Below are 23,808 nucleotides of genomic sequence, written 5' to 3'. Positions count from 1 at the left end.
CTTGCCACGTGTCAACACTGGGTCTGATTGAGGGCCTTCTGGAGAGAGGCCCAAGCAAGACGCGCCCCGTGGAGCGTCTTGCCACATGTCAACAATGGGTCTGACTGAGGGCCTCCAGGAGAGAAGCCCAAGCAAGACGCGCCCCGAGGAGCTTCTTGCCACATGTCAGCACTCGGTCTGACTGAGCGCCTCCAGGAGAGAGGCCCAAGCAAGACGCGCCCCGAGGAGCGTCTTGCCACGTGTCAACACTGGGTCTGACTGAGCTCCTCCAGGGGAGAGGCCAAAGCAAGACGCGCCCCGAGGAGCGTCTTGCCACGTGTCACCACTGGGTCTGATTGAGCACCTCCAGGAGAGAGGCCCAAGCAATACGCGCCCCGAGGAGCGTCTTGCCACATGTCAACAATGGGTCTGACTGAGCTCCTCCAGGAGAGAGGCCAAAGCAAGATGCGCCCCGAGGAGCGTCTTTACACATGTCAACACTGGGTCTGACAGAGGGCCTCCATGAGAGAGGCCCAAGCAAGACGCGCCCCGAGGAGTGTCTTGCCACATGTCAACACTGGGTCTGACTGAGCGCCTCCAGGAGAGAGGCCCAATTAAGACGCGCCCCGAGGAGCGTCTTGCCACGTGTCAACACTGGGTCTGACTTAGCGCCTCCAGGAGAGAGGCCCAAGCAAAATGCGCCCCGAGGAGCGTCTTGCCACGTGTCACCACTGGGTCTGACTGAGCTCCTCCAGGAGAGAAGCCCCAGCAAGACGCGCCCCGAGGAGCTTCTTGCCACATGTCAGCACTCGGTCTGACTGAGCGCCTCCAGGAGAGAGGCCAAAGCAAGATGCGCCCCGAGGAGCGTCTTGACACATGTCAACACTGGGTCTGAACGAGGGCCTCCATGAGAGAGGCACAAGCAAGACGCACCCCGAGGAGTGTCTTGCCACATGTCAACACTGGGTCTGACTGAGCGCCTCCAGGAGAGAGGCCCAAGCAAGACGCGCCCCGAGGAGCGTCTTGCCACGTGTCAACACTGGGTCTGACTTAGCGCCTCCAGGAGAGAGGCCCAAGCAAGATGCGCCCCGAGGAGCGTCTTGCCACATGTCACTACTCGGTCTGACTGAGCGCCTCCAGGAGAGAGGCCCAAGCAAGACGTGCCCCGAGGAGCGTCTTGCCACATGTCAACAATGGGTCTGACTGAGGGCCTCCAGGAGAGAAGCCCAAGGAAGACGCGCCCCGAGGAGCGTCTTGCCACATGTCAACACTGGGTCTGACTGAGGGCCCCCAGGAGAGAGGCCCAAATAAGACGCGCCCCGAGGAGCGTCTTGCCACATGTCAACACTGGGTCTGACTGAGGGCCTCCAGGAGAGAAGCCCAAACAAGATGTGCCCCGAGGATCGTCCTGCCACATGTCAGCACTCGGTCTGACTGAGCGCCTCCAGGAGAGAGGCCCAAGCAAGACGCGCCCCGAGGAGCGTCTTGCCACATGTCAACACTGGGTCTGACTGAGCGCCTCCAGGAGAGAGGCCCAAGCAAGACGCGCCCCGAGGAGCGTCTTGCCACATGTGAACACTGGGTCTGACTGAGCGCCTCCAGGAGAGAGGCCCAAGCAAGACGCGCCCGGAGGAGCGTCTTGCCACATGTCAGCACTCTGTCTGACTGAGCGCCTCCAGGAGAGAGGCCCAAGCAAGACGCGCCCCGAGGAGCGTCTTGACACATGTCTCCTCTGGGTCTGACTGAGCGCCTTAGGAGAGAGGCCCAAGCAAGACGTGCCCCGAGGAGCATCTTGACACATGTCAACACTCGGTCTGACTGAGCGCCTCCAGGAGAGAGGCCCAAGCAAGACGCGCACCGAGGAGCGTCTTGTCACATGTCAACACTGGGTCTGACTGAGCGCCTCCAGGAGAGAAGCCCCAGCAAGACGTGCCCCGAGGAGCGTCTTGCCACATGTCAGCACTCGGTCTGACTGAGCGCCTCCCCAGGAGAGAGGCCCAAGCAAGACGTGCCAGGAGGAGCGTCTTGCCACATGTCAACAATGGGTCTGACTGAGCGCCTCCAGGAGAGAGGCCCAAGCAAGACGCGCCTGGAGGAGCGATTTTCCACATGTCAACACTGGGTCTGATTGAGGGCCTTCTGGAGAGAGGCCCAAGCAAGACGCGCCCCGAGGAGCGTCTTGCCACATGTCAACAATGGGTCTGACTGAGGGCCTCCAGGAGAGAAGCCCAAGCAAGACGCGCACTGAGGAGCGTCTTGCCACATGTCAGCACTCGGTCTGACTGAGCGCCTCCAGGAGAGAGGCCCAAGCAAGACGTGCCCCGAGGAGCGTCTTGCCACATGTCAACACTGGGTCTGACTGAGCGCCTCCAGGAGAGAGGCCCAAGCAAGACGCGCCCCGAGGAGCGTCTTGCCACATGTCAACACTGGGTCTGACTGAGGGCCTCCATGAGAGAAGCCCAAGCAAGACGTGCCCCGAGGAGCGTCTTGCCACATGTAAACACTGGGTCTGACTGAGTGCCTCCATGAGAGAAGCCCCAGCAAGACGCGCCCCGAGGAGCATCTTTCCACATGTCAACACTGGGTCTGACTGAGAACCTCCAGGAGAGAGAACCAAGCAAGACGCGCCCCGAGGAGTGTCTTGCCACATGTCAACACTGGGTCTGACTGAGCGCCTCAAGGAGAGAGGCCCAAGCAAGACGCGCCCCTAGGAGCGTCTTGTCACATGTCACTACTCGGTCTGACTGAGCGCCTCCAGGAGAGAGGCCCAAGCAAGACGTGCCCCGAGGAGCGTCTTGCCACATGTCAACACTGGGTGTGACTGAGAACCTCCAGGAGAGAGGCCCGAGGAACGTCTTGCCACATGTCACCTCTGGGTCTGACTGAGCGCCTCCAGGAGAGAGGCGCAAGCAAGAAACGCCCGAGGAGCGTCTTGACACATGTCAACACTGGGTCTGACTGAGCGCCTCCAGGAGAGAGGCCCCAGCAAGAAGCTCCCCGAGGAGCGTCTTGCCACATGTCAACAATGGGTCTGACTGAGGGCCTCCAGGAGAGAAGCCAAAGCAAGATGCGCCCCAAGGAGCGTCTTGCCACATTTCAACACTGGGTCTAATTGAGCGCCTCCAGGAGAGAGTCCCAAGCAAGACGCGCCCCGAGGAGCGTCTTGCCACATGTCACTACTCGGTCTGACTGAGCGCCTCCAGGAGAGAGGTCCAAGCAACACGCGCCCCGAGGAGCGTCTTGCCACATGTCAACACTGGGTCTGACTGAGTGCCTCCATGAGAGAAGCCCCAGCAAGACGCGCCCCGAGGAGCGTCTTGCCACATGTCACTACTCGTTCTGACTGAGCGCCTCCAGGAGAGAGGCCCAAGCAAGACGCGCCCAAGGGAGCGTCTTGCCACGTGTCACCACTGGGTCTGATTGAGCACCTCCATGAGAGAAGCCCAAGCAAGACACGCCCCGAGGAGCGTCTTGACACATATCAACACTGGGTCTGACTGAGGGCCTCCATGAAAGAAGCCTAAGCAAGACGCGCCCCGAGGAGAGTCTTGCCACATGTCAACACTGTGTCTGACAGAGGGCATCCAGGAGAGAGGCCCAAGCAATACGCGCCCCGAGGAGCGTCTTGCCACATGTCAACAATGGGTCTGACTGAGGGCCTCCAGGAGAGAAGCCAAAGCAAGACGCGCCCCGAGGAGCTTCTTTCCACATGTCAACAATGGGTCTTACTGAGGGCCTCCATGAGAGAAGCCCAAGCAAGACGCGCCCCGAGGAGTGTCTTGCCACATGTCAACACTGTGTCTGACTGAGCGCCTCCAGGAGAGAGGCCCAAGCAAGACGCGCCCCGAGGAGCGTCTTGCCACATGTCACTACTCGGTCTGACTGAGCGCCTCCAGGAGAGAGGCCCAAGCAAGACGTGCCCCGAGGAGCGTCTTGCCACATGTCAACACTGGGTCTGACTGAGCGCCTCCAGGAGAGAGGCCCAAGCAAGACACGCCCAGAGGAGCGTCTTGACACATGTCAACACTGGGTCGGATTGAGGGCCTCCATGAGAGAAGCCCAAGCAAGACACGCCCCGAGGAGAGTCTTGCCACATGTCAACACTGGGTCTGACTGAGCGCCTCAAGGAGAGAGGCCCAAGCAAGACGCGCCCTGAGGAGCGTCTTGTCACATGTCACTACTCGGTCTGACTGAGCGCCTCCAGGAGAGAGGCCCAAGCAAGACGTGCCCCGAGGAGCGTCTTGCCACATGTCAACACTGGGTCTGACTGAGGGCCCCCAGGAGAGAGGCCCAAATAAGACGCGCCCCGAGGAGCGTCTTGCCACATGTCAACACTGGGTCTGACTGAGGGCCTCCAGGAGAGAAGCCCAAACAAGATGTGCCCCGAGGATCGTCTTGCCACATGTCAGCACTCGGTCTGACTGAGCGCCTCCAGGAGAGAGGCCCAAGCAAGACGCGCCCCGAGGAGCGTCTTGCCACATGTCAACACTGGGTCTGACTGAGCGCCTCCAGGAGAGAGGCCCAAGCAAGACGCGCCCCGAGGAGCGTCTTGCCACATGTGAACACTGGGTCTGACTGAGCGCCTCCAGGAGAGAGGCCCAAGCAAGACGCGCCCGGAGGAGCGTCTTGCCACATGTCAGCACTCTGTCTGACTGAGCGCCTCCAGGAGAGAGGCCCAAGCAAGACGCGCCCCGAGGAGCGTCTTGACACATGTCTCCTCTGGGTCTGACTGAGCGCCTTAGGAGAGAGGCCCAAGCAAGACGTGCCCCGAGGAGCATCTTGACACATGTCAACACTCGGTCTGACTGAGCGCCTCCAGGAGAGAGGCCCAAGCAAGAAGCGCACCGAGGAGCGTCTTGTCACATGTCAACACTGGGTCTGACTGAGCGCCTCCAGGAGAGAAGCCCCAGCAAGACGTGCCCCGAGGAGCGTCTTGCCACATGTCAGCACTCGGTCTGACTGAGCGCCTCCCCAGGAGTGAGGCCCAAGCAAGACGTGCCAGGAGGAGCGTCTTGCCACATGTCAACAATGGGTCTGACTGAGCGCCTCCAGGAGAGAGGCCCAAGCAAGACGCGCCTGGAGGAGCGATTTTCCACATGTCAACACTGGTTCTGATTGAGGGCCTTCTGGAGAGAGGCCCAAGCAAGACGCGCCCCGAGGAGCGTCTTGCCACATGTCAACAATGGGTCTGACTGAGGGCCTCCAGGAGAGAAGCCCAAGCAAGACGCGCACTGAGGAGCGTCTTGCCACATGTCAGCACTCGGTCTGACTGAGCGCCTCCAGGAGAGAGGCCCAAGCAAGACGTGCCCCGAGGAGCGTCTTGCCACATGTCAACACTGGGTCTGACTGAGCGCCTCCAGGAGAGAGGCCCAAGCAAGACGCGCCCCGAGGAGCGTCTTGCCAAATGTGAACACTGGGTCTGACTGAGCGCCTCCAGGAGAGAGGCCCAAGCAAGACACGCCCCGAGGAGCGTCTTGACACATGTCAACACTGGGTCTGACTGAGGGCCTCCATGAGAGAAGCCCAAGCAAGACGTGCCCCGAGGAGCGTCTTGCAACATGTAAACACTGGGTCTGACTGAGTGCCTCCATGAGAGAAGCCCCAGCAAGACGCGCCCCGAGGAGCATCTTTCCACATGTCAACACTGGGTCTGACTGAGAACCTCCAGGAGAGAGAACCAAGCAAGACGCGCCCCGAGGAGTGTCTTGCCACATGTCAACACTGGGTCTGACTGAGCGCCTCAAGGAGAGAGGCCCAAGCAAGACGCGCCCCGAGGAGCGTCTTGTCACATGTCACTACTCGGTCTGACTGAGCGCCTCCAGGAGAGAGGCCCAAGCAAGACGTGCCCCGAGGAGCGTCTTGCCACATGTCAACACTGGGTGTGACTGAGAACCTCCAGGAGAGAGGCCCGAGGAACGTCTTGCCACATGTCACCTCTGGGTCTGACTGAGCGCCTCCAGGAGAGAGGCGCAAGCAAGAAACGCCCGAGGAGCGTCTTGACACATGTCAACACTGGGTCTGACTGAGCGCCTCCAGGAGAGAGGCCCCAGCAAGAAGCTCCCCGAGGAGCGTCTTGCCACATGTCAACAATGGGTCTGACTGAGGGCCTCCAGGAGAGAAGCCAAAGCAAGACGCGCCCCAAGGAGCGTCTTGCCACATTTCAACACTGGGTCTAATTGAGCGCCTCCAGGAGAGAGTCCCAAGCAAGACGCGCCCCGAGGAGCGTCTTGCCACATGTCACTACTCGGTCTGACTGAGCGCCTCCAGGAGAGAGGTCCAAGCAACACGCGCCCCGAGGAGCGTCTTGCCACATGTCAACACTGGGTCTGACTGAGTGCCTCCATGAGAGAAGCCCCAGCAAGACGCGCCCCGAGGAGCGTCTTGCCACAAGTCACTACTCGGTCTGACTGAGCGCCTCCAGGAGAGAGGCCCAAGCAAGACGCGCCCAAGGGAGCATCTTGCCACGTGTCACCACTGGGTCTGATTGAGCACCTCCATGAGAGAAGCCCAAGCAAGACACGCCCCGAGGAGCGTCTTGACACATATCAACACTGGGTCTGACTGAGGGCCTCCATGAAAGAAGCCTAAGCAAGACGCGCCCCGAGGAGAGTCTTGCCACATGTCAACACTGTGTCTGACAGAGGGCATCCAGGAGAGAGGCCCAAGCAATACGCGCCCCGAGGAGCGTCTTGCCACATGTCAACAATGGGTCTGACTGAGGGCCTCCAGGAGAGAAGCCAAAGCAAGACGCGCCCCGAGAAGCTTCTTTCCACATGTCAACAATGGGTCTTACTGAGGGCCTCCATGAGAGAAGCCCAAGCAAGACGCGCCCCGAGGAGTGTCTTGCCACATGTCAACACTGTGTCTGACTGAGCGCCTCCAGGAGAGAGGCCCAAGCAAGACGCGCCCCGAGGAGCGTCTTGCCACATGTCACTACTCGGTCTGACTGAGCGCCTCCAGGAGAGAGGCCCAAGCAAGACGTGCCCCGAGGAGCGTCTTGCCACATGTCAACACTGGGTCTGACTGAGCGCCTCCAGGAGAGAGGCCCAAGCAAGACACGCCCAGAGGAGCGTCTTGACACATGTCAACACTGGGTCGGATTGAGGGCCTCCATGAGAGAAGCCCAAGCAAGACACGCCCCGAGGAGAGTCTTGCCACATGTCAACACTGGGTCTGACTGAGCGCCTCAAGGAGAGAGGCCCAAGCAAGACGCGCCCTGAGGAGCGTCTTGTCACATGTCACTACTCGGTCTGACTGAGCGCCTCCAGGAGAGAGGCCCAAGCAAGACGTGCCCCGAGGAGCGTCTTGCCACATGTCAACACTGGGTCTGACTGAGAACCTCCAGGAGAGAGGCCCAAGCAAGACGCGCCCCAAGGAGCGTCTTGCCACATGTCAGCACTGGGTATGACTGAGCGCCTCCAGGAGAGAGGCCGAGGAGCGTCTTGCCACATGTCACCTCTGGGTCTGACTGAGCGCCTCCAGGAGAGAGGCGCAAGCAAGAAACGCCCAAGGAGCGTCTTGACACATGTCAACACTGGGTCTGACTGAGCGCCTCCAGGAGAGAGGCCCCAGCAAGAAGCGCCCCGAGGAGCGTCTTGCCACATGTCAACAATGGGTCTGACTGAGGGCCTCCAGGAGAGAAGCCCAAGCAAGACGCGCCCCGAGGAGCGTCTTGCCACATGTCAACACTGGGTCTATTTGAGCGCCTCCAGGAGAGAGGCCCAAGCAAGACGCGCCCCGAGGAGCGTCTTGCCACATGTCACTACTCGGTCTGACTGAGCGCCTCCAGGAGAGAGGTCCAAGCAACACGCTCCCCGAGGAGCGTCTTGCCACATGTCAACACTGGGTCTGACTGAGTGCCTCCATGAGAGAAGCCCCAGCAAGACGCGCCCCGAGGAGCGTCTTGCCACATGTCACTACTCTGTCTGACTGAGCGCCTCCAGGAGAGAGGCCCAAGCAAGACGCGCCCAGAGGAGCGTCTTGCCACGTGTCACCACTGGGTCAGATTGAGCACCTCCATGAGAGAAGCCCAAGCAAGACACGCCCCGAGGAGCGTCTTGACACATGTCAACACTGGGTCTGACTGAGGGCCTCCATGAAAGAAGCCCAAGCAAGACGCGCCCCGAGGAGAGTCTTGCCACATGTCAACACTGGGTCTGACAGAGGGAATCCAGGAGAGAGGCCCAAGCAATACGCGCCCCGAGGAGCGTCTTGCCAGATGTCAACAATGGGTCTGACTGAGGGCCTCCAGGAGAGAAGCCAAAGCAAGACGCTCCCCGAGGAGCTTCTTTCCACATGTCAACAATGGGTCTTACTGAGGGCCTCCATGAGAGAAGCCCAAGCAAGACGCGCCCCGAGGAGTTTCTTGCCACATGTCAACACTGTGTCTGACTGAGCGCCTCCAGGAGAGAGGCCGAAGCAATACGCGCCCCGAGGAGCGTCTTGCCACATGTCACTACTCGGTCTGACTGAGCGCCTCCAGGAGAGAGGCCCAAGCAAGACGTGCCCCGAGGAGCGTCTTGCTACATGTCAACACTGGGTCTGACTGAGCGCCTCCAGGAGAGAGGCCCAAGAAAGACACGCCCCGAGGAGCGTCTTGACACATGTCAACACTGGGTCAGACTGAGGGCCTCCATGAGAGAAGCCCAAGCAAGACGCGCCCCGAGGAGAGTCTTGCCACATGTCAACACTCAGTCTGACAGAGGGCATTCAGGAGAGAGGCCCAAGCAATACGCTCCCCGAGGAGCGTCTTGCCACATGTCACCACTGGGTCTGAATGAGCGCCTCCAGGAGAGAGGCCCAACCAAGACGCGCCCCGAGGAGTGTCTTGCCACATGCCAACACTGGGTCTGACTGAGCGCCTCCAGGAGAGAGGCCCAAGCAAGACGCGCCCCGAGGAGCGTCTTGCCACGTGTCAACACTGGGTCTGACTGAGCGCCTCCAGGAGAGAGGCCCAAGCAAGACGCGCCCCGAGGAGCGTCTTTCCACGTGTCACCACTGGGTCTGACTGAGCGCCTCCAGGAGAGAGGCCCAAGCAAGACGCGCCCCGAGGAGTGTCTTGCCACATGTCAACACTGGGTCTGACTGAGCGCCTCCAGGAGAGAGGCCCAAGCAAGACGCGCCCCGATGAGTGTCTTGCCACATGTCAACACTGGGTCTTACTGAGCGCCTCCAGGAGAGAGGCCCAAGCAAGACGCGCCCCGAGGAGTGTCTTGCCACAGTTTAGCACTGGGTCTGACTGAGCGCCTCCAGGAGAGAGGCCCCAGCAAGACGCGCCCCGAGGAGCGTCTTGCCTTATGTCAGCACTCGGTCTGACTGAGCGCCACCAGGAGAGAGGCCCAAGCAAGACGCGCCCCGAGGAGCATCTTTTGCCACATGTCAACAATGGGTCTGACTGAGGGCCTCCAGGAGAGAGGCCCAAGCAAGATGCGCCCGGAGGAGCGTCTTGCCACATGTCAACACTGGGTCTGACAGAGGGCCTCCAGGAGAGAGGCCCAAGCAAGACGCGCCCCGAGGAGCGTCTTGCCACATATCACCTCTGGTTCTGACTGAGCGCCTCCAGGAGAGAGGCCCAAGCAAGACGCGCCCCGAGGAGCGTCTTGTCACATGTCAACACTTGGTCTGACAGAGGGCCTCCACGAGAGAGGCCCAAGCAAGACGCGCCCCGAGGAGTGTCTTGCCACATGTCACCACTGGGTCTGACTGAGCGCCTCCAGGAGAGAGGCCCAAGCAAGACGTGCCCCGAGGAGCGTCAGGCCACATGTCACTACTCAGTCTGACTGAGCGCCTCCAGGAGAGAGGCCCAAGCAAGACGCGCCCCGAGGAGCGTCTTGCCACGTGTCAACACTGGGTCTGACTGAGCGCCTCCAGGAGAGAGGCCCAAGAAAGAGGTGCCCCGAGGAGCGTCTTTCCACGTGTCACAACTGGGTCTGACTGAGCGCCTCCAGGAGAGAGGCCCAAGCAAGACGCGCCCCGAGGAGTGTCTTGCCAACTGTCAACACTGGGTCTGACTGAGCGCCTCCAGGAGAGAGGCCCAAGCAAGACGCGCCCCGATGTGCGTCTTGCCACATGTCAACACTGGGTCTTACTGAGCGCCTCCAGGAGAGAGGCCCAAGCAAGACGCGCCCCGAGGAGCGTCTTGCCACAGTTCAGCACTGGGTCTGACTGAGCGCCTCCAGGAGAGAGGCCCCAGCAAGACGCGCCCCGAGGAGCGTCTTGCCACAGTTCAGCACTGGGTCCGACTGAGCGCCTCCAGGAGAGAGGCCCCAGTAAGACGCACACCGAGGAGCGTCTTGCCTTATGTCAGCACTCGGTCTGACTGAGCGCCACCAGGAGAGAGGCCCAAGCAAGACGCGCCCCGAGGAGCATCTTTTGCCACATGTCAACAATGGGTCTGACTGAGGGCCTCCAGGAGAGAGGCCCAAGCAAGATGCGCCCGGAGGAGCGTCTTGCCACATGTCAACACTGGGTCTGACAGAGGGCCTCCAGGAGAGAGGCCCAAGCAAGACGCGCCCCGAGGAGCGTCTTGCCACATGTCACCTCTGGTTCTGACTGAGCGCCTCAAGGAGAGAGGCCCAAGCAAGACGTGCCCCGAGGAGCGTCTTGTCACATGTCAACACTGGGTCTGTCTGAGCGCCTCCAGGAGAGAAGCCCAAGCAAGACGCGCCCCGAGGAGCGTCTTGCCACATGTCAACAATGGGTCTGACTGAGGGCCTCCAGGAGAGAAGCCCAAGCAAGACGCGCCCCGAGGAGCGTCTTGACACATGTCAACACTGGGTCTGACAGAGGGCCTCCACGAGAGAGGCCCAAGCAAGACGCGCCCCGAGGAGTGTCTTGCCACATGTCACCACTGGGTCTGACTGACCGCCTCCAGGAGAGAGGCCCAAGCAAGACGTGCCCCGAGGAGCGTCAGGCCACATGTCACTACTCAGTCTGACTGAGCGCCTCCAGGAGAGAGGCCCAAGCAAGACGCACCCCGAGGAGCGTCTTGCCACATGTCAGCACTGGGTCTGACTGAGCGCCTCCAGGAGAGAGGCCCAAGCAAGACGCGCCCCGAGGAGCGTCTTGTCACATGTCAACACTGGGTCTTTTTGAGCGCCTCCAGGAGAGAAGCCCAAGCAAGACGCGCCCCGAGGAGCGTCTTGCCACATGTCAACACTGGGTCTGACTGAGCGCCTCCAGGAGAGAGGCCCCAGCAAGAAGCGCCCCGAGGAGCGTCTTGCCACATGTCAACAATGGGTCTGACTGAGGGCCTCCAGGAGAGAAGCCCAAGCAAGACGCGCCCCGAGGAGCGTCTTGCCACATGTCAACACTGGGTCTAATTGAGCGCCTCCAGGAGAGAGGCCCAAGCAAGACGCGCCCCGAGGAGCGTCAGGCCACATGTCACTACTCAGTCTGACTGAGCGCCTCCAGGAGAGAGGCCCAAGCAAGACGCACCCCGAGGAGCGTCTTGCCACATGTCAGCACTGGGTCTGACTGAGCGCCTCCAGGAGAGAGGCCCAAGCAAGACGCGCCCCGAGGAGCGTCTTGTCACATGTCAACACTGGGTCTTTTTGAGCGCCTCCAGGAGAGAAGCCCAAGCAAGACGCGCCCCGAGGAGCGTCTTGCCACATGTCAACACTGGGTCTGACTGAGCGCCTCCAGGAGAGAGGCCCCAGCAAGAAGCGCCCCGAGGAGCGTCTTGCCACATGTCAACAATGGGTCTGACTGAGGGCCTCCAGGAGAGAGGCCCAAGCAAGACGCGCCCCGAGGAGCGTCTTGCCACATGTCAACACTGGGTCTAATTGAGCGCCTCCAGGAGAGAGGCCCAAGCAAGACGCGCCCCGAGGAGCGTCTTGCCACATGTCACTTCTCGGTCTGACTGAGCGCCTCCAGGAGAGAGGCCCAAGAAAGACACGCCCCGAGGAGCGTCTTGACACATGTCAACACTGGGTCAGACTGAGGGCCTCCATGAGAGAAGCCCAAGCAAGACGCGCCCCGAGGAGAGTCTTGCCACATGTCAACACTCAGTCTGACAGAGGGCATTCAGGAGAAAGGCCCAAGCAATACGCTCCCCGAGGAGCGTCTTGCCACATGTCACCACTGGGTCTGAATGAGCGCCTCCAGGAGAGAGGCCCAACCAAGACGCGCCCCGAGGAGTGTCTTGCCACATGCCAACACTGGGTCTGACTGAGCGCCTCCAGGAGAGAGGCCCAAGCAAGACGCGCCCCGAGGAGCGTCTTGCCACGTGTCAACACTGGGTCTGACTGAGCGCCTCCAGGAGAGAGGCCCAAGCAAGACGCGCCCCGAGGAGCGTCTTTCCACGTGTCACCACTGGGTCTGACTGAGCGCCTCCAGGAGAGAGGCCCAAGCAAGACACGCCCCGAGGAGTGTCTTGCCACATGTCAACACTGGGTCTGACTGAGCGCCTCCAGGAGAGAGGCCCAAGCAAGACGCGCCCCGATGAGTGTCTTGCCACATGTCAACACTGGGTCTTACTGAGCGCCTCCAGGAGAGAGGCCCAAGCAAGACGCGCCCCGAGGAGTGTCTTGCCACAGTTCAGCACTGGCTCTGACTGAGCGTCTCCAGGAGAGAGGCCCCAGCAAGACGCGCCCCGAGGAGCGTCTTGCCTTATGTCAGCACTCGGTCTGACTGAGCGCCACCAGGAGAGAGGCCCAAGCAAGACGCGCCCCGAGGAGCATCTTTTGCCACATGTCAACAATGGGTCTGACTGAGGGCCTCCAGGAGAGAGGCCCAAGCAAGATGCGCCCGGAGGAGCGTCTTGCCACATGTCAACACTGGGTCTGACAGAGGGCCTCCAGGAGAGAGGCCCAAGTAAGACGCGCCCCGAGGAGCGTCTTGCCACATATCACCTCTGGTTCTGACTGAGCGCCTCCAGGAGAGAGGCCCAAGCAAGACGCGCCCCGAGGAGCGTCTTGCCACATATCACCTCTGGTTCTGACAGAGGGCCTCCACGAGAGAGGCCCAAGCAAGACGCGCCCCGAGGAGTGTCTTGCCACATGTCACCACTGGGTCTGACTGAGCGCCTCCAGGAGAGAGGCCCAAGCAAGACGTGCCCCGAGGAGCGTCAGGCCACATGTCACTACTCAGTCTGACTGAGCGCCTCCAGGAGAGAGGCCCAAGCAAGACGCGCCCCGAGGAGCGTCTTGCCACGTGTCAACACTGGGTCTGACTGAGCGCCTCCAGGAGAGAGGCCCAAGCAAGAGGCGCCCCGAGGAGCGTCTTTCCACGTGTCACAACTGGGTCTGACTGAGCGCCTCCAGGAGAGAGGCCCAAGCAAGACGCGCCCCGAGGAGTGTCTTGCCAACTGTCAACACTGGGTCTGACTGAGCGCCTCCAGGAGAGAGGCCCAAGCAAGACGCGCCCCGATGAGCGTCTTGCCACATGTCAACACTGGGTCTTACTGAGCGCCTCCAGGAGAGAGGCCCAAGCAAGACGCGCCCCGAGGAGCGTCTTGCCACAGTTCAGCACTGGGTCTGACTGAGCGCCTCCAGGAGAGAGGCCCCAGCAAGACGCGCCCCGAGGAGCGTCTTGCCACAGTTCAGCACTGGGTCCGACTGAGCGCCTCCAGGAGAGAGGCCCCAGTAAGACGCACCCCGAGGAGCGTCTTGCCTTATGTCAGCACTCGGTCTGACTGAGCGCCACCAGGAGAGAGGCCCAAGCAAGACGCGCCCCGATGAGCATCTTTTGCCACATGTCAACAATGGGTCTGACTGAGGGCCTCCAGGAGAGAGGCCCAAGCAAGATGCGCCCGGAGGAGCGTCTTGCCACATGTCAACACTGGGTCTGACAGAGGGCCTCCAGGAGAGAGGCCCAAGCAAGACGCGCCCCGAGGAGCGTCTTGCCACATGTCACCTCTGGTTCTGACTGAGCGCCTCAAGGAGAGAGGCCCAAGCAAGACGCGCCCCGAGGAGCGTCTTGTCACATGTCAACACTGGGTCTGTCTGAGCGCCTCCAGGAGAGAAGCCCAAGCAAGACGCGCCCCGAGGAGCGTCTTGCCACATGTCAACAATGGGTCTGACTGAGGGCCTCCAGGAGAGAAGCCCAAGCAAGACGCGCCCCGAGGAGCGTCTTGACACATGTCAACACTGGGTCTGACAGAGGGCCTCCACGAGAGAGGCCCAAGCAAGACGCGCCCCGAGGAGTGTCTTGCCACATGTCACCACTGGGTCTGACTGACCGCCTCCAGGAGAGAGGCCCAAGCAAGACGTGCCCCGAGGAGCGTCAGGCCACATGTCAGCACTCGGTCTGACTGAGCGCCTCCAGGAGAGAGGCCCAAGCAACACGCGCCCCGAGGAGCGTCAGGCCACATGTCACTACTCAGTCTGACTGAGCGCCTCCAGGAGAGAGGCCCAAGAAAGACGCGCCCCGAGGAGCGTCTTGCCACATGTCAACAATGGGTCTTACTGAGGGCCTCTAGGAGAGAAGCCCAAGCAAGACGCGCCCCGAGGAGCTTCTTGCCACATGTCAGCACTCGGTCTGACTGAGCGCCTCCAGGAGCGAGGCCAAAGCAAGACGCGCCCCGAGGAGCGTCTTGACACATGTCAACACTGGGTCTGACAGAGGGCCTCCATGAGAGAGGCCCAAGCAAGACGCGCCCCGAGGAGTGTCTTGCCACATGTCAACACTGGGTCTGACAGAGGGCCTCCAGGAGAGAGGCCAAAGCAAGACGCGCCCAGAGGATTGTCTTGCCACATGTCACTAATCAGTCTGACTGAGCGCCTCCAGGAGAGAGGCCCAAGCAAGACGCGCCCCGAGGAGCGTCTTGCCACGTGTCAACACTGGGTCTGATTGAGGGCCTTCTGGAGAGAGGCCCAAGCAAGACGCGCCCCGAGGAGCGTCTTGCCAATGGTCAACAATGGTTCTTACTGAGGGCCTCCGGGAGAGAAGCCCAAGCAAGATGCGCCCCGAGGAGCTTCTTGCCACATGTCAGCACTCGGTCTGACTGAGCGCCTCCAGGTGAGAGGCCAAAGCAAGACGCCCCCCGAGGAGCTTCTTGTCACACGTCAACACTGGGTCTGACAGAGGGCCTCCATGAGAGAGGCCCAAGCAAGACGCGCCCCGAGGAGTATCTTGCCAAATGTCAACACTGGGTCTGACTGAGCGCCTCAGGGAGAGAGTTCCAAGCAAGACGCGCCCCGAGGAGCGTCTTGCCACATGTCACTACTCGGTCTGACTGAGCGCCTCAGGGAGAGAGGTCCAAGCAAGACGCACCCCGAGGAGCGTCTTGCCACATGTCAACACTGGGTCTGACTGAGTGCCTCCATGAGAGAAGTCTCAGCAAGACGCGCCCCGAGGAGCGTCTTGCCACATGTCACTACTCGGTCTGTTTGAGCGCCTCCAGGAGAGAGGCCCAAGCAAGACAAGCCCCGAGGAGCGTCTTGCCACATGTCAACAATGGGTCTGATTGAGCGCCTCCAGGAGAGAGGCCCAAGCAAGACACGCCCCGAGGAGCGTCTTGACAAATGTCAACACTGGGTCTGACAGAGGGCCTCCACGAGAGAGGCCCAAGCAAGACGCGCCCCGAGGAGTGTCTTGCCACATGTCACCACTGGGTCTGACTGAGCGCCTCCATGAGAGAGGCCCAAGCAAGACGTGCCCCGAGGAGCGTCAGGCCACATGTCACTACTCAGTCTGACTGAGCGCCTCCAGGAGAGAGGCCCAAGCAAGACGCGCCCCGAGGAGCGTCTTGCCACATGTCAGCACTGGGTCTGACTGAGCGCCTCCAGGAGAGAGGCCCCAGCAAGACGCGCCCCGAAGAGCGTCTTGCCACATGTCAACAATGGGTCTGACTGAGGGCCTCCAGGAGAGAGGCCCAAGCAAGATGCGCCCGGAGGAGCGTCTTGCCAAATGTCAACACTGGGCCTGACAGAGGGCCTCCAGGAGAGAGGCCCAAGCAAGGCGCGCCCCGAGGAGCGTCTTGCCACATGTCACCTCTGGTTCTGACTGAGCGCCTCCAGGAGAGAGGCCCAAGCAAGACGCGCCCCGAGGAGCGTCTTGTCACATGTCAACACTGGGTCTTTTTGAGCGCCTCCAGGAGAGAAGCCCAAGCAAGACGCGCCCCGAGGAGCGTCTTGCCACATGTCAGCACTCGGTCTGACTCAGCGCCTCCAGGAGAGAGGCCCAAGCAAACACGCGCCCCGAGGAGCGTCTTGCCACATGTCACCACTTGGTCTGACTGAGCGCCTCCAGGAGAGAGGCCCAAGCAACACGCGCCCCGAGGAGCGTCTTGCCACATGTCAACAATGGGTCTGACTGAGGGCCTCCAGGAGAGAAGCCCAAGCAAGACGCGCCCAGAGGAGCGTCTTGACACATGTCTCCTCTGGGTCTGACTGAGCGCCTCCAGGAGAGAGGCCCAATCAAGACGTGCCCCGAGGAGCGTCTTGACACATGTCAACACTGGGTCGAACTGAGGTTCTCCATGAGAGAAGCCCAAGCAAGATGCGCCCCGAGGAGAGTCTTGCCACATGTCAACACTGGGTCTGACTGAGGGCATTCAGGAGAGTGGCCCAAGCAATACTCGCCCCGAGGAGCGTCTTGCCACATGTCACCACTGGGTCTGAATTAGCGCCTCCAGGAGAGAGGCCCAAGCAAGACGCGCCCCGAGGAGCGTCTTGTCACATGTCACTACTCGGTCTGACTGAGCGCCTCCAGGAGAGAGGCCCAAGCAAGACGTACCCCGAGGAGCGTCTTGCCACATGTCAACAATGGGTCTGACTGAGGGCCTCCAGGAGAGAAGCCCAAGCAAGAAGCGCCCCGAGGAGCGTCTTGCCACATGCCAACACTGGGTCTGACTGAGCGCCTCCAGGAGAGAGGCCCAAGCAAGACACGCCCCGAGGAGCGTCTTGACACATGTCAACACTGGGTCTGACTGAGGGCCTCCATGAGAGAAGGCCAAGCAAGACGTGCCCCGAGGAGCGTCTTGCCACATGTCAACACTGGGTCTGACTGAGAACCTCCAGGAGAGAGGCCCAAGCAAGATGCGCCCCGAGGAGCGTCTTGCCACATGTCAACGCTGGGTCTGACTGAGCGCCTCCAGGAGAGAGGCCCAAGCAAGACGTGCCCCGAGGAGCGTCTTGCCACATGTCAACACTGGGTCTGACTGAGAACCTCCAGGAGAGAGGCCCAAGCAAGATGCGCCCCGAGGAGCGTCTTGCCACATGTCAACGCTGGGTCTGACTGAGCGCCTCCAGGAGAGAGGCCCAAGCAAGACACGCCCCGAGGAGCGTCTTGACACATGTCAACAATGGGTCTGACTGAGGGCCTCCATGAGAGAAGCCCAAGCAAGACGCGCCCCGAGGAGAGTCTTGCCACATGTCAACACTGAGTCTGACAGAGGGCATCCAGGAGAGAGGCCCAAGCAATACGCGCCCCGAGGAGCGTCTTGCCACATGTCACCACTGGGTCTGACTGAGCGCCTCCAGGAGAGAGGCCCAAGCAAGAAGCGCCCCGAGGAGTGTCTTGCCACATGTCAGCACTCGGTCTGACTGAGCGCCTCCAGGAGAGAAGCCCAAGCAAGACGTGCCCCGAGTAGCGTCTTGCCACATGTCAACACTGGGTCTGACTGAGCGCCTCCAGGAGAGAGGCCCAAGCAAGACGCGCCCCGAGGAGCGTCTTGCCACATGAGAACACTGGGTCTGACTGAGCGCCTCCAGGAGAGAGGCCCAAGCAAGACGCGCCCCGAGGAGCATCTTGACACATGTCTCCTCTGGGTCTGACTGAGCGCCTCCAGGAGAGAGGCCCAAGCAAGACGTGCCCCGAGGAGCGTCTTGCCACATGTCAACACTGGGTCTGACTGAGTGCCTCCATGAGAGAAGCCCCAGCAAGATGCGCCCCGAGGAGCATCTTGCCACATGTCAACACTGGGCCTGACAGAGGGCACCCAGGACAGAGGCCCAAGCAATACGCGCCCCGAGGAGCGTCTTGCCACATGTCACCACTGGGTCTGACTGAGCGCCTCCAGGAGAGAGGCCCAAGCAAGAAGCGCCCCGAGGAGCGTCTTGCCACATGTCAACAATGGGTCTGACTGAGGGCCTCCAGGAGAGAAGCCCAAGCAAGACGCGCCCCGAGGAGGTTCTTGCCACATGTCAGCACTCGGTCTGACTGAGCGCCTCCAGGAGAGAGGCCCAAGCATGACGCGCCCCGAGGAGCGTCTTGCCACGTGTCAACACTGGGTCTGACTTAGCGCCTCCAGGAGAGAGGCCCAAGCAAGATGCGCCCCGAGGAGCGTCTTGCCACGTGTCACCACTGGGTCTGACTGAGCTCCTCCAGGAGAGAGGCCCAAGCAAGACGCGCCCCGAGGAGCGTCTTGCCACGTGTCACCACTGGGTCTGAGTGAGCACCTCCAGGAGAGAGGCCCCAGCAAGAAGCGCCCCGAGGAGCGTCTTGCCTTATTTCAGCACTCGGTCTGACTGAGCGCCTCCAGGAGAGAGGCCCAAGCAAGACGCGCCCCGAGGAGCGTCTTGCCACATGTCACTACTCGGTCTAACTGAGCGCCTCCAGGAGAGAGGTCCAAGCAAGACGTGCCACGAGGAGCGTCTTGCCACATGTCACTACTCGGTCTGACTGAGCGCCTCCAGGACAGATGCCCAAGCAAGACGTGCCCCGAGGAGCGTCTTGCCACATGTCAACACTGGGTCTGACTGAGGGCCTCCAGGAGAGAGGCCCAAATAAGACGCACCCCGAGGAGGGTCTTGCCACATGTCAACAATGGGTCTGACTGAGGGCCTCCAGGAGAGAAGCCCAAGCAAGACGCGCCCCGAGGAGCGTCTTGCCACATGTCAGCACTCGGTCTGACTGAGCGCCTCCAGGAGAGAGGCCCAAGCAAGATGCACCCCGAGGAGCGTCTTGCCACATGTCAACACTGGGTCTGACTGAGCGCCTCCAGGAGAGAGGCCCAAGCAAGACGCGCCCCGAGGAGAGTCTTGCCACATGTCAGCACTCGGTCTGACTGAGCGCCTCCAGGAGAGACGCCAAAAGCAAGACGGGCCCGAGGAGCGTCTTGACACATTTCTCCTCTGGGTCTGACTGAGCGCATCCAGGAGAGAGGACCAAGCAAGACGCGCCCCGAGGAGCGTCTTGCCAAGTGTCAACACTGGGTCTGACTTAGCGCCTCCAGGATAGAGGACCAAGCAAGATGCGCCCCGAGGAGCGTCTTGCCACGTGTCACCACTGGGTCTGACTGAGCTCCTCCAGGAGAGAGGCCCAAGCAAGACGCGCCCCGAGGAGCGTCTTTCCACATGTCAACACTGGGTCTGACTGAGCACCTCCAGGAGAGAGGCCCACGCAAGACGCGCCCCGAGGAGCGTCTTGCCACATGTCAACACTGGGTCTGACTGAGCGCCTCCAGGAGAGAGGCCCGAGGAGCATCTTGACACATGTCACCTCTGGGTCTGACTGAGCGCCTCCAGGAGAGAGGCCCAAGCAAGACGCGCCCCGAGGAGCGTCTTGTCACATGTCAACACTGGGTCTGACTGAGCGCCTCCAGGAGGGAGGCCCAAGCAAGAAACGCCCGAGGAGCGTCTTGACACATGTCAACAATGGGTCTGACTGAGCGCCTCCAGGAGAGAGGTCCCAGCAACACGCGCCCCGAGGAGCGTCTTGCCACATGTCAACACTGGGTCTGACTGAGCGCCTCCAGGAGAGAGGCCCAAGCAAGACACGCCCCGAGGAGCGTCTTGACACATGTTAACACTGGGACTGACTGAGGGCCTCCATGAGAGAAGCCCAAGAAAGACGCGCCCCGAGGAGAGTCTTGCCACATGTCAACACTCGGTCTGACAGAGGGCATTGAGGAGAGAGGCCCAAGCAATACGCGCCCCGAGGAGCGTCTTGCCACATGTCACCACTGGGTCTGAATGAGCGCCTCCAGGAGAGAGGCCCAACCAAGACGCGCCCCGAGGAATGTCTTGCCACATGCCAACACTGGGTCTGACTGAGCGCCTCCAGGAGAGAGGCCCAAGCAAGACGCGCCCCGAGGAGCGTCTTTCCACGTGTTACCACTGGGTCTGACTGAGCGCCTCCAGGAGAGAGGCCCAAGCAAGACGCGCCCCGAGGAGCGTCTTGCCACACATCAACACTGGGTGTGACTGAGCGCCTCCAGGAGAGAAGCCCAAGCAAGACGCGCCTGAGGAGCGTCTTGCCACATGTCAGCACTCGGTCTGACTGAGCGCCTCCAGGAGAGAGGCCCAAGCAAGACGCGCCCCGAGGAGCGTCTTGCCACATGTCAACACTGGGTCTGACTGAGCGCCTCCAGGAGAGAGGCCCAAGCAAGACGCGCCCCGAGGAGCGTCTTGCCACATGACAACACTGGGTCTGACTGAGCGCCTCCAGGATAGAGGCCCAATTAAGACGCGCCCCGAGGAGCGTCTTGCCAAGTGTCAACACTGGGTCTGACTTAGCGCCTCCAGGATAGAGGACCAAGCAAGATGCGCCCCGAGGAGCGTCTTGCCACGTGTCACCACTGGGTCTGACTGAGCTCCTCCAGGAGAGAGGCCCAAGCAAGACGCGCCCCGAGGAGCGTCTTGCCACATGTCAGCACTCGGTCTGACTGAGCGCCTCCAGGAGAGAGGCCCAAGCAAGACGCGCCCCGAGGAGCGTCTTGCCACATGTCAACACTGGGTCTGACTGAGCGCCTCCAGGAGAGAGGCCCAAGCAAGACGCGCCCCGAGGAGCGTCTTGCCACATGACAACACTGGGTCTGACTGAGCGCCTCCAGGATAGAGGCCCAATTAAGACGCGCCCCGAGGAGCGTCTTGCCAAGTGTCAACACTGGGTCTGACTTAGCGCCTCCAGGATAGAGGACCAAGCAAGATGCGCCCCGAGGAGCGTCTTGCCACGTGTCACCACTGGGTCTGACTGAGCTCCTCCAGGAGAGAGGCCCAAGCAAGACGCGCCCCGAGGAGCGTCTTGCCACGTGTCACCACTGGGTCTGAGTGAGCACCTCCAGGAGAGAGGCCCCAGCAAGACGCGCCCCGAGGAGCGTCTTGCCTTATTTCAGATCTCGGTCTGACTGAGCGCCTCCAGGAGAGAGGCCCAAGCAAGACGTGCCCCGAGGAGCGTCTTGTCACATGTCAACACTGGGTCTGACTGAGCGCCTCCAGGAGGGAGGCCCAAGCAAGAAACGCCCGAGGAGCGTCTTGACACATGTCAACAATGGGTCTGACTGAGCGCCTCCAGGAGAGAGGTCCCAGCAACACGCGCCCCGAGGAGCGTCTTGCCACATGTCAACACTGGGTCTGACTGAGCGCCTCCAGGAGAGAGGCCCAAGCAAGACACGCCCCGAGGAGCGTCTTGACACATGTTAACACTGGGACTGACTGAGGGCCTCCATGAGAGAAGCCCAAGAAAGACGCGCCCCGAGGAGAGTCTTGCCACATGTCAACACTCGGTCTGACAGAGGGCATTGAGGAGAGAGGCCCAAGCAATACGCGCCCCGAGGAGCGTCTTGCCACATGTCACCACTGGGTCTGAATGAGCGCCTCCAGGAGAGAGGCCCAACCAAGACGCGCCCCGAGGAATGTGTTGCCACATGCCAACACTGGTTCTGACTGAGCGCCTCCAGGAGAGAGGCCCAAGCAAGACGCGCCCCGAGGAGCGTCTTTCCACGTGTTACCACTGGGTCTGACTGAGCGCCTCCAGGAGAGAGGCCCAAGCAAGACGCGCCCCGAGGAGCGTCTTGCCACACATCAACACTGGGTGTGACTGAGCACCTCCAGGAGAGAAGCCCAAGCAAGACGCGCCTGAGGAGCGTCTTGCCACATGTCAGCACTCGGTCTGACTGAGCGCCTCCAGGAGAGAGGCCCAAGCAAGACGATCCCCGAGGAGCGTCTTGCCACATGTCAACACTGGGTCTGACTGAAAGCCTCCAGGAGAGAGGCCCAAGCAAGACGCGCCCCGAGGAGCGTCTTGCCACATGACAACACTGGGTCTGACTGAGCGCCTCCAGGATAGAGGCCCAAGCAAGACGCGCCCCGAGGAGCGTCTTGCCACGTGTCAACACTGGGTCTGACTTACCGCCTCCAGGAGAGAGGACCAAGCAAGATGCGCCCCGAGGAGCGTCTTGCCACGTGTCACCACTGGGTCTGACTGAGCTCCTCCAGGAGAGAGGCCCAAGCAAGACGCGCCCCGAGGAGCGTCTTGCCACGTGTCACCACTGGTTCTGAGTGAGCACCTCCAGGAGAGAGGCCCCAGCAAGACGCGCCCCGAGGAGCGTCTTGCCTTATTTCAGCACTCGGTCTGACTGAGCGCCTCCAGGAGAGAGGCCCAAGCAAGACGCGCCCCGAGGAGCGTCTTGCCACATGTCACTACTCGGTCTAACTGAGCGCCTCCAGGAGAGAGGTCCAAGCAAGACGCGCCACGAGGAGCGTCTTGCCACATGTCACTACTCGGTCTGACTGAGCGCCTCCAGGAGAGATGCCCAAGCAAGACGTGCCCCGAGGAGCGTCTTGCCACATGTCAACACTGGGTCTGACTGAGGGCCTCCAGGAGAGATGCCCAAATAAGACGCGGCCCGAGGAGGGTTTGCCACATGTCAACAATGGGTCTGACTGAGGGCCTCCAGGAGAGAAGCCCAAGCAAGACGCTCCCCGAGGAGCGTCTTGCCACATGTCAGCACTCGGTCTGACTGAGCGCCACCAGGAGAGAGGCCCAAGCAAGATGCACCCCGAGGAGCGTCTTGCCACATGTCAACACTGGGTCTGACTGAGCGCCTCCAGGAGAGAGGCCCAAGCAAGACGCGCTCCGAGGAGAGTCTTGCCACATGTCAGCACTCGGTCTGACTGAGCGCCTCCAGGAGAGACGCCCAAGCAAGACGCGCCCCGAGGAGCGTCTTGACACATTTCTCCTCTGGGTCTGACTGAGCGCATCCAGGAGAGAGGCCCAAGCAAGACGTGCCCCGAGGAGCGTCTTTCCACATGTCAACACTGGGTCTGACTGAGCACTTCCAGGAGAGAGGCCCAAGCAAGACGCGCCCCGAGGAGCCTTTTGCCACATGTCAACACTGGGTCTGACTGAGCGCCTCAAGGAGAGAGGCCCGAGGAGCGACTTGACACATGTCACCTCTGGGTCTGACTGAGCGCCTCCAGGAGAGAGGCCCAAGCAAGACGCGCCCCGAGGAGCGTCTTGTCACATGTCAACACTGGGTCTGACTGAGCGCCTCCAGGAGGGAGGCCCAAGCAAGAAACGCCCGAGGAGCGTCTTGACACATGTCAACAATGGGTCTGACTGAGCGCCTCCAGGAGAGAGGTCCAAGCAACACGCGCCCCGAGGAGCGTCTTGCCACATGTCAACACTGGGTCTGACTGAGCACCTCCAGGAGAGAGGCCCAAGCAAGACGCGCCCCGAGGAGCGTCTTGCCACATGTCAACACTGGGTCTGACTGAGCGCCTCAAGGAGAGAGGCCCGAGGAGCGTCTTGACACATGTCACCTCTGGGTCTGACTGAGTGCCTCCAGGAGAGAGGCCCAAGCAAGACGCGCCCCGAGGAGCGTCTTGTCACATGTCAACACTGGGTCTGACTGAGCGCCTCCAGGAGGGAGGCCCAAGCAAGAAACGCCCGAGGAGCGTCTTGACACATGTCAACAATGGGTCTGACTGAGCGCCTCCAGGAGAGAGGTCCAAGCAACACGCGCCCCGAGGAGCGTCTTGCCACATGTCAACACTGGGTCTGACTGAGCGCCTCCAGGAGAGAGGCCCAAGCAAGACACGCCCCGAGGAGCGTCTTGACACATGTTAACACTGGGACTGACTGAGGGCCTCCATGAGAGAAGCCCAAGAAAGACGCGCCCCGAGGAGAGTCTTGCCACATGTCAACACTCGGTGTGACAGAGGG

The sequence above is a fragment of the Nothobranchius furzeri genome, chromosome 7, assembly GCF_043380555.1.
Source record: "Nothobranchius furzeri strain GRZ-AD chromosome 7, NfurGRZ-RIMD1, whole genome shotgun sequence".
Classification (NCBI taxonomy): Eukaryota; Metazoa; Chordata; class Actinopteri; order Cyprinodontiformes; family Nothobranchiidae; genus Nothobranchius; species Nothobranchius furzeri.
Note: the sequence above shows the minus strand (reverse complement) of the source record.